Consider the following 12,769-nt stretch of genomic DNA (forward strand, 5'->3'; position numbering starts at 1 on the left):
ACTGGGACAGCTTCAAAATTTATCTTGTCAATATGGTAGATCTAAGAGTACCTTTAAAGACTGAGGAACAATTAGATTTAGAAGTCAATAAATTTACAAAGAACATCCAACAAGCTGCTTGGAGTAATACTCCAAAATTTAAGAAAAAGGTACAAAACAACTACTTCCCAGAAGAGATTAAAAATCTGATAATGACAAAACGAACTCAAAGAAAAAGGTGGCATTCCACAAGATGTCCAGAAGACAAAAAACATCTGTATAACCTCACTAAACAACTGAGGAGAGAGATTAAAATACATAAAGATACTTCAATAAAGAGATACCTAAAACAATTAACTTCTGATGGTTCCACCGACTACTCCATCTGGAAAGCGATAAAAAATATTAAAAAACCTACAACACATATTCCTCCCTTACGAGAGTCTAATGGGAATTGGGCTGCAAGTAACATAGAAAAAGTTAAGAGGTTTGCTGATCATCTAGAAAATATATTTCAAATCGATGAAGAAGATTCACTTGACTTCGAAGAAATATCGTCAGAAGAGCTAAACATCCGTCTAGTCACACCAAAAGAAGTTTTAAGTGAAATTAAATGTCTAACTAAAAAGAAGGCTCCAGGTTTTGATTTAATTACGGGTGAAGTCCTGCAGCATCTCCCCCCTAAAGCCGTAGTTAAAATGACAACCTTAATTAATGCCTCATTTCGACTTCAATATGTTCCCAATATGTGGAAAGTTGCGGAAGTTATAATGATTCCCAAGCCAGGAAAACCTCCACACGAAGTCACGTCTTACAGGCCAATCTCACTGTTACCTGTTATAGCAAAGCTATTTGAGAAACTCTTACTCAAACGTCTTAACCCTATTATTGTCAAAAAGCAGCTCATACCAGATTACCAATTCGGTTTTAGATAAAAACATTCTACCATACAGCAGGTTCATAGAATCACAAATAATATTGAAAAAGCACTAGAAGAACAAAAAGTCTGCTCCACTGTCTTTCTGGATGTAGCTCAGGCATTTGATAAAGTGTGGCATCGAGGACTTGTTCATAAGTTAAGGAAATGACTGCCTCGTCAATTTGCAAATATTCTTGAGTCATATTTAACACAAAGAATGTTTAGGGTACGACAAGAAGATGATTATTCAGAACTAAAAGAAATAAAAGCTGGGGTGCCGCAAAACATCAAACTACCTGCCAGTATATATTGATAACGTCAAAGTGCCGTTCCAAAATTCAGCTAAGTACCTAGGTATGACGCTAGACACCAAACTCTGATGGAAGGTCCATGTTAAAAAGAAACGTGAAGAGTAGGATCTCCGTTACTCTAAATTGTACTGGTTGCTCGGAAGGCATTTCACGTTATAAGTACAAAATAAATTATTGATCTACAAACAAGTCCTGACACCTGTATGGACTTATGGTTGCCAGCTGTGGGGCTGTACCAGTAATAGTAATATCCAAGTAATCCAACGATTCCAAAACAAAGTGCTCAGGGGAATAGTCAATGCTCCCTGGTACATTCGAAATTACGACCTCCATCGGGACCTTATTGTAGAGGACGTCACCACATTAATAAAAAAGACTGCTGGAGCACACGAACATAGGCTCCACCATCACGTGAATGTCGAGGCTATTCAACTCCTTGACACCACTGACCTAGTGAGAAGATTGAAAAGGATAAAACCATTTGAACTAGTGAACTAGTGTTAGTGAACTTTATTATTAAGTGCTAATCAGTGAATGAAAACAAAAATATATTGAACACAAGAACAGAGTGTCTTCCCTTTAATAGAGACTATAAGTAGCGTTATTGGACACTTACTTATGATAACAATCCTTTTTAGTAAATTAGGTTAGACTTAAATTACTTATTAGTCTTAAGTTAGGCTAGATCGTAATGTTCCATGATGTCGTAGTAAAGACACATGTATATAAAATAAAAAAAAATATTTAAAAATGGGAAAAAGGATGATATGTTAGGTATGAACATTAATGAATTATTAAATTATTTATATTTATATCCAAAACATCGCTGATCTCATTTGCTCGCCGCCGGAAGTAGATTACTACAACGCCATTAAAGACCGATTAATATCGCTATACGAAGAATCTAACAGCGCACAAACGAAGAAGCTACTGTCGCAAGTTGAGCTTAGAGACCAGAAACCCAGCCAGCTGATGAGGCAAATGAATCAGCTTAACAAGGACAAATTTCCCGAGAGCACCATCAAAATGATGTGGCTCGAGCATCTGCCGCCACACATTCGTTACGTGCTAGCCGTCAGCGAAGCGTTTAAAATCAAAACGACGCTTGACGACCTGACCTTGCTCGCGGACAAAATGATGGAAGTCCACACGCCGTCGCAACACATCGCTGCCGTCGCAACGCCTTTCGCACCTGTAGCATCACCACCACCTCCAGAACAACCAACTATCGACACCCTCATCGGTGAAATAAGAAGGTTGTCTTTGGAAGTTGCCGAGCTACGAGCACAACCTCGCGACAACTACCGCAACAGTCGTTCTCGCCACCATTTACAATTACGCTCGCAGAACGCATCAACAAATCGCAACGAAAACCGACGAGAGTCGCAGATGGAAGATCGAAGCCGGAAAAAATCTCCAATGCCGTACTGCTATTACCATCATCGCTACGGTATGGACGCGAAGAAATGCACACCACCATGCCCATGTTTCAAGCCCATAAACCAGTCGGAAAACTAAAAGTAACGCTGGCCGCGGCGGGAACCGGCGTTACCGAATCATCACACCGCCTTATCCATCAAACTTACCTTTTTGGTCGACACAGGAGCCAATATCTCCGTGCTACCAAAGACAAAAGGCTCACGTGAAAAACCACTGCCATTTCAACTCTACGCCGCCAACAACACAGTCATTCCAACATACGGAGAGAAGTCACTCCAACTCGATCTTAACCTCCGAAGACCATATACATGGAAATTCGCCGTAGCAGATGTGTCTAAGGCAATCCTACGACACGTCAGTGGATCTCAAAATGCAGCCGCAGATGCATTATCACGTGTCGAAGCAATCACCTGTCCATCGCCGATTGACTACAATCTACTTGCAGAAGCTCAAGAACGCGACAGCGATACCATGAAAGCACTCAGTTTACAGAGCAACTTATGTTTCAAGAAAGTCAACCTGCCCGTCTCAAATATCAAATTACACTGCGAAACTTCAACCTCACAGTTACGTCCGTACCTACCAGAAGAATACCGACGTACCGCATTCAACGCAGTACATAACGTTAGCCACCCTGGTATCAAGACTACGAGAAAATTAATTACGCAACGTTACTTCTGGCCCTCAATGAACGCAGACGTCGGCAAGTGGGCAAAAGTATGCCTACAGTGTCAGCGCGCCAAAATACAACGCCACACATCAAGTCGATTATCAATTTTTTTCACCAACCGAACGATTCGAACACGTTCACATCGATATCGTTGGTCCGATACCTACCAGCGGCCAGCGGTCATCGATACCTCGTGACAATGATCGACAGAGCAACAAGATGGCCCGAAGCATACCCACTATGCGAAATATCAGCTGAAGACGTCGCCAAAGCGGTATACGAAGGTTGCATTTCCCGTTTCGGTTGTCCTGTAACAATAACAACGGACCAAGGACGCCAATTTGAAAGCAGAGTATTTGCATCTCTTTCTCGCTTACTGGGGATCGAAAAAACGCGTACAGCTTCATACCACGCACAGTGTAACGGTATCATCGAACGATGGCACCGTGTGCTTAAAGCCGCATTAAAAGCAAGACTACAGACCGCAAGAAGCTGGATCAACGAGCTACCAATCGTCCTACTCGGATTACGCGCCGCTATGCGAAGTGATACCGGCGTAAGCGCCACTTCGCTTCCGACCGCCGACCCGTGCGGACGTCTGTTCAGTGCTCTCTCCGTGTGAGTCATCAGTGCTTTAGTGCTCTCTCGCTCGCTCGCGTGTGAGTCATCGCCGCTTGCCGCTGTACAGTGCGCACGCGCTGTCCGACCGCTGCCTTGCTGCCTGCTGCCCTCTCATTGGTCAATCCGATCGCTGCCTTGCTGCCTGCCGCCCTCTCATTGGTCGCTTCGCATCTGCGGTATTTGGACATCGGGTTGAAGGCTGCAATTTATGAACGCGGGTTTACCTGCGGCCCTCAGATAGCCACCTAACGGTGCCAAACGGTTATCTGTCGGTTAACGCCTTGTGCGGGAGTGTTTTTGTCCGGGGTGCATACACCGTGCCTTTTTCAAGGCGCGTAACAGCCCCTCCGCTTCCTCGAAGTCCTGTGCACGGCCGGGCCTCCTAGTAGGCACGTATTGGGGAGTAGCTACGCCAACTACTCTCTAGCAACCGGCTAAACACAGGTCCACTGTTGGACGGGTTCTGTCACATCCGTAGGGGCTCTTATACCCAATCTCCTACGGGCTGGTTAGGTCGGTGACAAACCACAACTCCGCTATCACCAGCGGAGACACACCACATTGTAGGGCAAAATCACTAGCTTAGGTACTCACCTCACTTAGGCAAACTAGGTACACACACCCGTCGTCAACCTGTTGGCTTCCCGCCTTCAGAATGGCGTCCGGGGATCCACCCCCTGACATAAGAAGAATTCTGCTCTTTCTCCAAGAGCGCTTCCCCGACGCATTGCGGGCTTTTAACGAGTCCGTAACCGCGGATTCACCGCGTTCGCCGTCGCCATCGCCGCGTAAGGCGAAGAAAAATGCCTCCGGGAAGGCATCTCGACCCGTTACCCGCTCTCGCTCGCGCTCGCGCTCACCACTCCCTGAAGTGGGAAGCGCCAGCGATGAGGAGACGGGTCAAAATTCACGCCCCTCTTCGGTCATGTCGACCTAATCCGCTCCGGCGGTAACAGCCGACGAAGCCGCATTAATCTCATCTTCCGAAAGTGACGGCTTTCAAACCGTCGGTCGGAAGAAAAAGCGTTCGGCCAACGGCGGTCCTCCCGCCAAAAGGCCCACTCAAGCCGCCAACCCTCCGAAGAGGGATCTTAGTTCCCTATTATCGGGAAAACCTGCGCCCCCCGCCCCCGCGGACCGCATCAAAACCACCCCGCCCGTGTACGTTAGGGACAAAGGCGCTTGGCCGGCCCTATCAAAAACTCTCGACACTAAGTCGATAACTTACAAGGCCCGAACGTTGAGGGATAACCTTTGCGTTCAGGTCTTTTCATCTGATCACCACCGCTTCTTAACTTCATACCTTCGCTCTGAAGGTATCGGTGGCCACACCTTCCCCCTACCTGAGGAGCGCGTCCTTAGGGTAGTTATTAAGGGCATTCCCAAGGAGATAGACTCCGGGATTGTCCAATCGGACCTCATTGAGCAGGGATACCCCGTAAGGGATGTATTCCGTATGCTCAAAAGAACGACAAAGGAAGAGTACGATATGGTGCTCGCCGTTCTTGATCCTACCCCGAGTGGGAAAAAGATTTTTAGCCTACGAGAGTGTTGCAAGCTCTCGGGGCTGAGGGTTGAAACCCCTCTCAAACATTCCTTCACACGACAGTGTCATCGCTGTCAACTCTACGGGCATGCGGCCCGTAACTGTTTCGCTAGGGCACGGTGTGTAAAATGTCTAGGCGACCACGGCACGGCGGACTGCAAAAGAACGCTTCCGTGCGCTGAGCCGCCGGCGTGCGTGCTTTGCGGGCAACAGGGCCACCCAGTGAACTATCGCGGGTGCCCTCGTGCCCCCAAGGCGCATAAGCCGGCGTCTGGGCGCACGGCGGGGCGCGATGCGGTCCGTCGTGGCGCGGGAGCAAAGCCCACGTATGCGCCGGCCCCACCTCCTAAAAATAGTGCCTGGACCAAGCCCCCCGTTACGGAGGGCCCTCCCCAGCTCACGTCAGAGGCCTTCCCGCCTCTGCCAACAAAATCGGCACCCATGAAGCCTTCCCAGGCGCCGGTGCCGACCCCCGTCATAACGGAGAGGCCCACACGCAAGGTGAGCCCTCCAGCTAAAGCCCTCAGCCACACGGCGGAGGCCGCCGCGGAATCAGAAAAGGTCCGCGACGCCTTAAATCTCGCGTTTAGCATCGTAGACGCGTTAGACATAGACGCCCTTGTCGCCTTCTCCGAGGCTTTCAAATCCGCCAATAACGCGGAAGATAAGAAGCAACCGTAAAACCGAAGCGTAATCGAGCACGTCCTGCTCCTTAAGTCCGTGCGGCAATTTGCAGACTCCACCACACCGCAAAAGCTACGACCACGTCTAGGATCAAGGCTCGATCACTGTCCGTAGTGACTTTCAATGCAAACGGTTTCAAGCTGCAGGCAGATTTGGTTCGAGATTTCCTCGTTCGCCACCAAATAGATATTTTCCTAGTACAGGAATCTTTCCTCAAGCCCAGCGTTCCGCTCCCAGATTCGCGAATAACAACGTAGTGCGAAACGACCGACCTACGGCGAAAGGCGGTACGCTCATTTATTATAGACGAGCGCTTCACTGCTCGCCGTTAGACCCGCCCTCCCTTACCAACATAGAGTGCTCTGTGTTGCGCGTAGCCATGACCGGTCATCAGCCGATTATTATCGCGTCGGTGTACCTCCCTCCCGCCAAGGACATACTAGAGAGCGATCTCAGAACCCTGTTTGCACTGGGCCCCTCGGTCTTATTAGTCGGGGATCTCAATAGCAAACACGGGGACTGGAATAGTTCAAAACAGAACCCTAATGGGTTAGCCCTCAATAAGCTTATAGACGTGCTCAATTTCAACGTCATTGCTCCCATACAACCGACTCGCCGTGGCATAACAGGCAACGGCCTTCTCTCAACGGACGTCATAGATGTAGCGGTTTTACGTAACGTGGCGCTACAGCCGCGAAGCGTAGAGACGCTACACGAGTTAGACTCTGACCACTTCCCGGTTCACTTTGAATTCGGCCCTCCTAACACTCGAGAGAAGAGGTTCAAGTCCATTGTCGACTGGCAGAAGTTAGACGAGGCCCTCAAGCCCGCCGACACCTCTGCCCCCCCAAATGTCCCCGACAATTTAGTCTCGTCCGCTCACGCGTTAGACGCGATCTCCTCGGTCACTAGCCACATTCAGACCAAGGTCGCCGAGTCGTCCTGGAAGGTCCCAGATGAGTTCGCTCAACGCTAGGAGCTTCCCCCGGACGCGAGGCGTCTGTTGACCGAGAAGAACGCGGCGACTCGCGCCTTCGCCAGAGCACCGACCGACGAAAACCGCAGAGCACTCCGCGCCTCGCAGCGCCGAGTCAAAGAGGCCTAAAACGGCCTATTGGTCTCTCGCGCGTTCCCTTAAAACCGACACGGTGGCGTCCAAATCTGCCTGACGCATTCGACGACGACGAAAAAGCCGAGTGCTTAGCCGTCAACCTAGTGGAGCAGTGCACCCCGTATCTCGATCATAGCGACCCGGCGCACGTCGAACACGTGAACCGCGAGGTCGAACGCATCGTAGCACTGCCCCTCCCTCCTGAGCCGCTCCCTCCTACGTCGATCGCCGAGGTCAAAACTCTAATAAAGAGTTCACTGCCTCGTAAATCTCCAGGTCTCGACGCCATCTCGAACAAGGTCCTCCGGTGCCTCCCGCCCCATCTGATATGCCTACTAGTGTCCATTTTCAATTGCCTCCTTGAAAACTGCACCTTCCCGGCGCAGTGGAAAGAGGCCATTGTCATTGGTATTCACAAACCAGGCAAACCCCGTAACAACCCCACCAGTTACCGCCCTATCAGCCTTCTCAATACGCTTAGCAAGCTTTACGAGAAGGTACTTAAAAAGCGCCTCCTAGACTTTGCCCTAGAAAAGGGGCTCATTCCCGATGAGCAGTTTGGCTTCAGGCCGGCCCACTCGTGCGTTCATCAAGTCCATCGAATCACGGAGCACATCCTCTCCGGGATGAATAGCTCCCTGAAACCGAGAGCCACGGGTGCGCTCTTCTTCGACATAGCGAAAGCTTTCGACAAGGTCTGGCACAACGGCTTGGTTTACAAGCTCTACCACCTTAATGTGCCACTAAGACTCGTGCGTATCGTACACGACTTCTTGTCCGACCGCTCAATGCGCTATCGCGTAGAAGGAACGTTATCGTCTCCTCACCCCATCATGGCCGGAGTCCCTCAGGGCTCGGTCCTCTCGCCCCTTCTGTTCACGCTGTATACCGGCGACATCCCTAGGGCTCCCAATGTGGAGCTAGCCCTCTATGCCGATGACACCGCTCTCTATACCACCCACAAAGATAGAGGTGTCATCGTGGACAGACTCCAGACCGCTACCACGTCGTTAGGCGAATGGTTTCGGAAATGGGGCTTCCAAATAAATCCCGAGAAAAGCGTAGCAGTTCTCTTTGCCAGGGGCTACCCCGGTGCTAACGCTAGGGATAAATTTCACCTCAAGACAGAGGTAACCCTATACGGGCAAGCCATCCCTTGGCAAAAGTCCGTCAAATATCTAGGAGTTACGCTCGATAGCGGCATGTCTTTCCGTAAGCACATAGCCGCCGTTCGCAAGAAGGCCTATTTTGTCCTCTCTCGCCTCCATTTCCTCCTAAATAAAAGGAGTCAAATGTCTCTCAGACACAAGGTGACCCTGTACAAGGCATGCATCCGACCGTGCATGACATACGCTAGCGTAGTCTTTGCGCATTGTGCCCCCTCCTATATTCACCGGCTACAGGTGCTTCAGTCGCGATTCATGAGAATTGCGACCGGTGCGCCCTTCTATGTGAGATCGACGATCTCCACCACGACCTGGAGCTCCCTACCATAGCCCAATGGATGAAGTTGGCGTCCACACGCCACTTTGACAAGGCTAAACACCATCCCAATCCGCTGGTGCGTAATAGCATCAACTATTACCCCTTCCCGACAAAAAAGGCTCGTAGGAGGCCCCGACACATACTAACGAATCCGGATGATCCAATTACCGTAGCAAACGATAAATTAAAAGCCGCCCGCGCGGCCAAAAATAATAAAAATAGCCAATCACAGATTAGGGTAAAAAACCGCCTTCACCGGGGAAGGCGAGGACCTTTACTTCGCACTTCGCTCACTCCAGTGAGCTTCCGTCCTGCCCTTCAGGCGATTGACCGCCCCGCGACGGCCCAAGCCGAGGTTCGAGTCTCACAGGAGACGCCCTTGCGCTAGCCGCGGGACAAAACGCCATTCTGGCCGAGCTACGCTCGCCAAAACAGCCCGAGCTAAGCTGTAAAGGCCCTTAAGGCCAACAGCGAGATTCCATTCAAAAAAAAAAAAAAAAGGGCATAAGCGCCGCCCAACTTACCTACGGATGCAACATACGCTTACCCGGTGATTTCTTATCAACGACCCGCAATGACGTCATCATGGACTCTGGCTACATCGATCAGCTGCGCGACGCAATACGTAACCTGCAACCAATGCCGAGTCAACCACACAGCAACGCAAAACCCATATTCATACACCGCGACCTGCAAAAATGTGAATACGTATTCGTAAACATAGACGCCGTAAAGAAGCCATTACAAGCACCTTATGACGGACCCTATCGCGTGCTGAAACGAGACAGCAAGATATTCACACTGCAGTTACATAACCGCGAAATGAATATCTCTATCGATAGACTCAAACCTGCCTACACTATCGCCGAGCAAGATGTGCCTACTGATACAACCACGAGTACCTGCAACAAGCAAATCACATCAAGTGCGAGTGAACTACATGAACCATCAAATAGCCTGAATCATCAAAATGACAACACCCTGAAACATCAAGATGACAACAACCTGAAACAATAAGACACTGGGAACACCTCAATACCTACAAGAACAACTCGCCGAGGCCGCGTTATACGCCTGCCGGTACGCTTCGCTAGAGGGGGAATCCTGTAGGTGATTAGTACGTGTCGTAATGAAACAGTGATGTGTCCTGACAAGGACAGTTGTAAACGTTATCGTCATGAAACAATAATTTGTTCTGAAAAGAACAGTTAATTGCGTTATCGTAAGAGATATCGAACTGTTCTGAGAAGAACACGTTCGTACCCTTCGACGGTTGCGCGCAGAAAAGGATAACTTTTTGCCGCGATTTTATCGTCTACGCACCCTTCGCATCTTGGTACCACATGTTACCACTAGTGGCCAGTGTAGGATAACTTTTGTATATAAATCTACAGTTTTTAAAAATTAAACACATTCCACATTCCATCTTCACCTCTTCTCAACGAATTATTAGGAAGTTTTATTTTAACCAAACCATAACCTAAAGAACCTTTACCTCTATGCTTGACAAAGTATAAACAAGCTTATTCTTGAAATCTATCTATCATGACTAAGAAAGAGCCGAATCGACTTAGGACGAAGTCAAAGTAAGGCGGAACTATTTTATATGGATAAGGGAATCAATATTTAAAACCATTCTAAGTATTAAAGGGTCAAAATAAAGTTGGTTCGACTGTAACTGTTAAGGTAATTCTCTCGGGTTCAAATCCCAACATTTTATATGGCAATTAAATTTTTATTTGAAGAAAAAGTTTTTTGACAAGCCTATCGATTAACGTGGGTTGATAATAAATGATTACAATATTTAAGCAGTCACTGACTGACAGGCGAGTCAGGTTTCTTGAATTCAAGGCTTTTGAAGCATACTAAAATAAGAAGTTTACAAACCCATTTCCAGTATCTGATCTATATAAAAAACAAAAGAGCCAACATCACGAGGTGTTCCCAGGCGGTCACCCATCCAAATACTGACCTCGCACGACATTGCTTAACTTCGGTGATCGGACGAGAACCGGTGTATTCAACGTGGTATGGACGTTGCCGACAAGTAATCTAAAATTTCTCTTTATAATTTTTGTGGCATGATTTTTATTCATGTGTACATTGTGACTGTCATATAGTATTTTAAATTTATAAGTTCTATAAACTAAACTTATCATGTTTAAACAGAGCCTTTGAAGTAAACTGTAAATAAGAGAACGTGTATAACATTTAAATCCCTATTTATCCTTACTTCCTAAATCTAATCCTTACTTTAAATGAATAGAACATAACTTGAAACTTCGTAAATACTTGTTCGATAATTAAATAGAATTGTAAATAAAGTTTTTTTTTTAATTTTACTTATTCATTTTGATTTATAAACGAAATTGACACATAAAAATTCTTAATATTTCCCCAAAAAACGGTGGGTTTTTTCTCAACAAATTTAAAACTGTTTTGTGATATTTTTTAATAGTCAAGTTAGCGATAAGCGTTCTGTGCCTGATACAATAGATTTTTACATCTAAGCCATGCCGGTATTTACGAGTACAGTACCAACATTAACTGGGCACAAAAATTCCTTTGGTTCACAGTCGAACGCAGGATTTTAAAATAAGAACGATTTTAAAAATTTAAAACTGGGCTAATACACACCTAATATTACGTGCTACCGCCGCCAATAGTAATACTGATACAGATAATAGATACTAATGCCAGAGAGCTCGCGAGTAAAATTCCACGCGTTAAGGACAAAATTAAATACATTACCTATTATATAATGCGTTTATTTTGTTATTCCGTAATCCTACTGCTAACAAAAAATATCTATAATAACAAACAATTACACTAAAAATATAGCCAGAGATGGAATACATAGTATTTACCTACAAAAAGGTTCAATCACTTAAAAAATATTTAATACATTTAACTAAGTAATACCTTATTTGGCTGTGATGGTGTAGAAATAATGGTATGTTAACCATTTTCCGCGATAGCTTAAACAAGGCAATGCCTAAACACGTTTAAATTCAAGTAATTAATGAAACAAAACGAAAATATGACACAGTTGACAACAATAGATTATAACAGGCTTTCTCTATAAACTTTGTTTGAACAGAAAATGCTAAATGTAATAATCTCTTTGGTTAGAGAGCTTTCACCATTTTTATTGGCTAGGTTCAATGACCTTGACATGTATGCCAATACTATACGGGTTTTATTATTTTTAGATGTAATATCTAGAATGATTAAAGTCTAATTAGTTCGGAAATACTTTAGTGAGTAGCTTGTTCGATATAGTGTTGGTACGCGGCAAAAACTTCCTAAAAAACGCTCTGATGTGGAACGACGACCAGGTGCTACGGAATTTCGTATTCTGCCTGGACATCCGATTATGAAAGTCCATGACAGGTATTAATCCGAACAACTCCTCTGAACATTCTCCGTGGAAAATGCGGTAGAAGATGCAGAGACGCGAACGAAGTGTGTTTAATAAAATTCAATATAAAATCTAGCTGTTCAAAATAAGAACGCACTGTTTTATTGCCTAATGATATATGTAATACATGATGTACAAATAAATACATACAAATATTTTATAGACCAGAAAAACGGTCAACGCGACGATATGATATCTCCGCTCATTTTTAATGCTTATTTTAGATGACCATACTTTTAGAACACATACATATTTTAACACATTAGTATATATTCTTATAATAATAGTAGTAAAATGCGAAACATGTTGAGGTAACAATTGTTTTGCTTTACGCCTTGAAAATGGAGACATAAAGTATTGTTACGAGCTAGGGGATCGAAAGGGGCTAGAAAATGCCGTAGATTTCTTCAAAGGTTTATTTCTTGGTAATCAATGAGGAATTTATGGGCACAAATTAATTGCAGAGATTCACTAATAACCCACAAAAACACAGTCACTAATTACTTCACTTATGCACACTTCACACAGTACTTTATCACTTGTATTCACTTTATCGCTTCGGTGTTTCTCTCTTGTTATCGC

At 46.0% G+C, this 12,769-nt stretch overlaps 1 non-coding gene across 1 annotated transcript; it reads right to left on the reverse strand.

Moving 5' to 3' along the window:
• Positions 1-10,689: 10,689 nt before the first annotated feature.
• LOC123718373 lies at positions 10,690-10,808 on the reverse strand. The gene has a single exon (XR_006755018.1). It is a non-coding gene; the product is annotated as a 5S ribosomal RNA (ribosomal RNA).
• Positions 10,809-12,769: the final 1,961 nt, after the last annotated feature.

This window comes from Pieris brassicae, chromosome W (assembly GCF_905147105.1).
Source record: "Pieris brassicae chromosome W, ilPieBrab1.1, whole genome shotgun sequence".
NCBI classification, from domain to species: Eukaryota; Metazoa; Arthropoda; class Insecta; order Lepidoptera; family Pieridae; genus Pieris; species Pieris brassicae.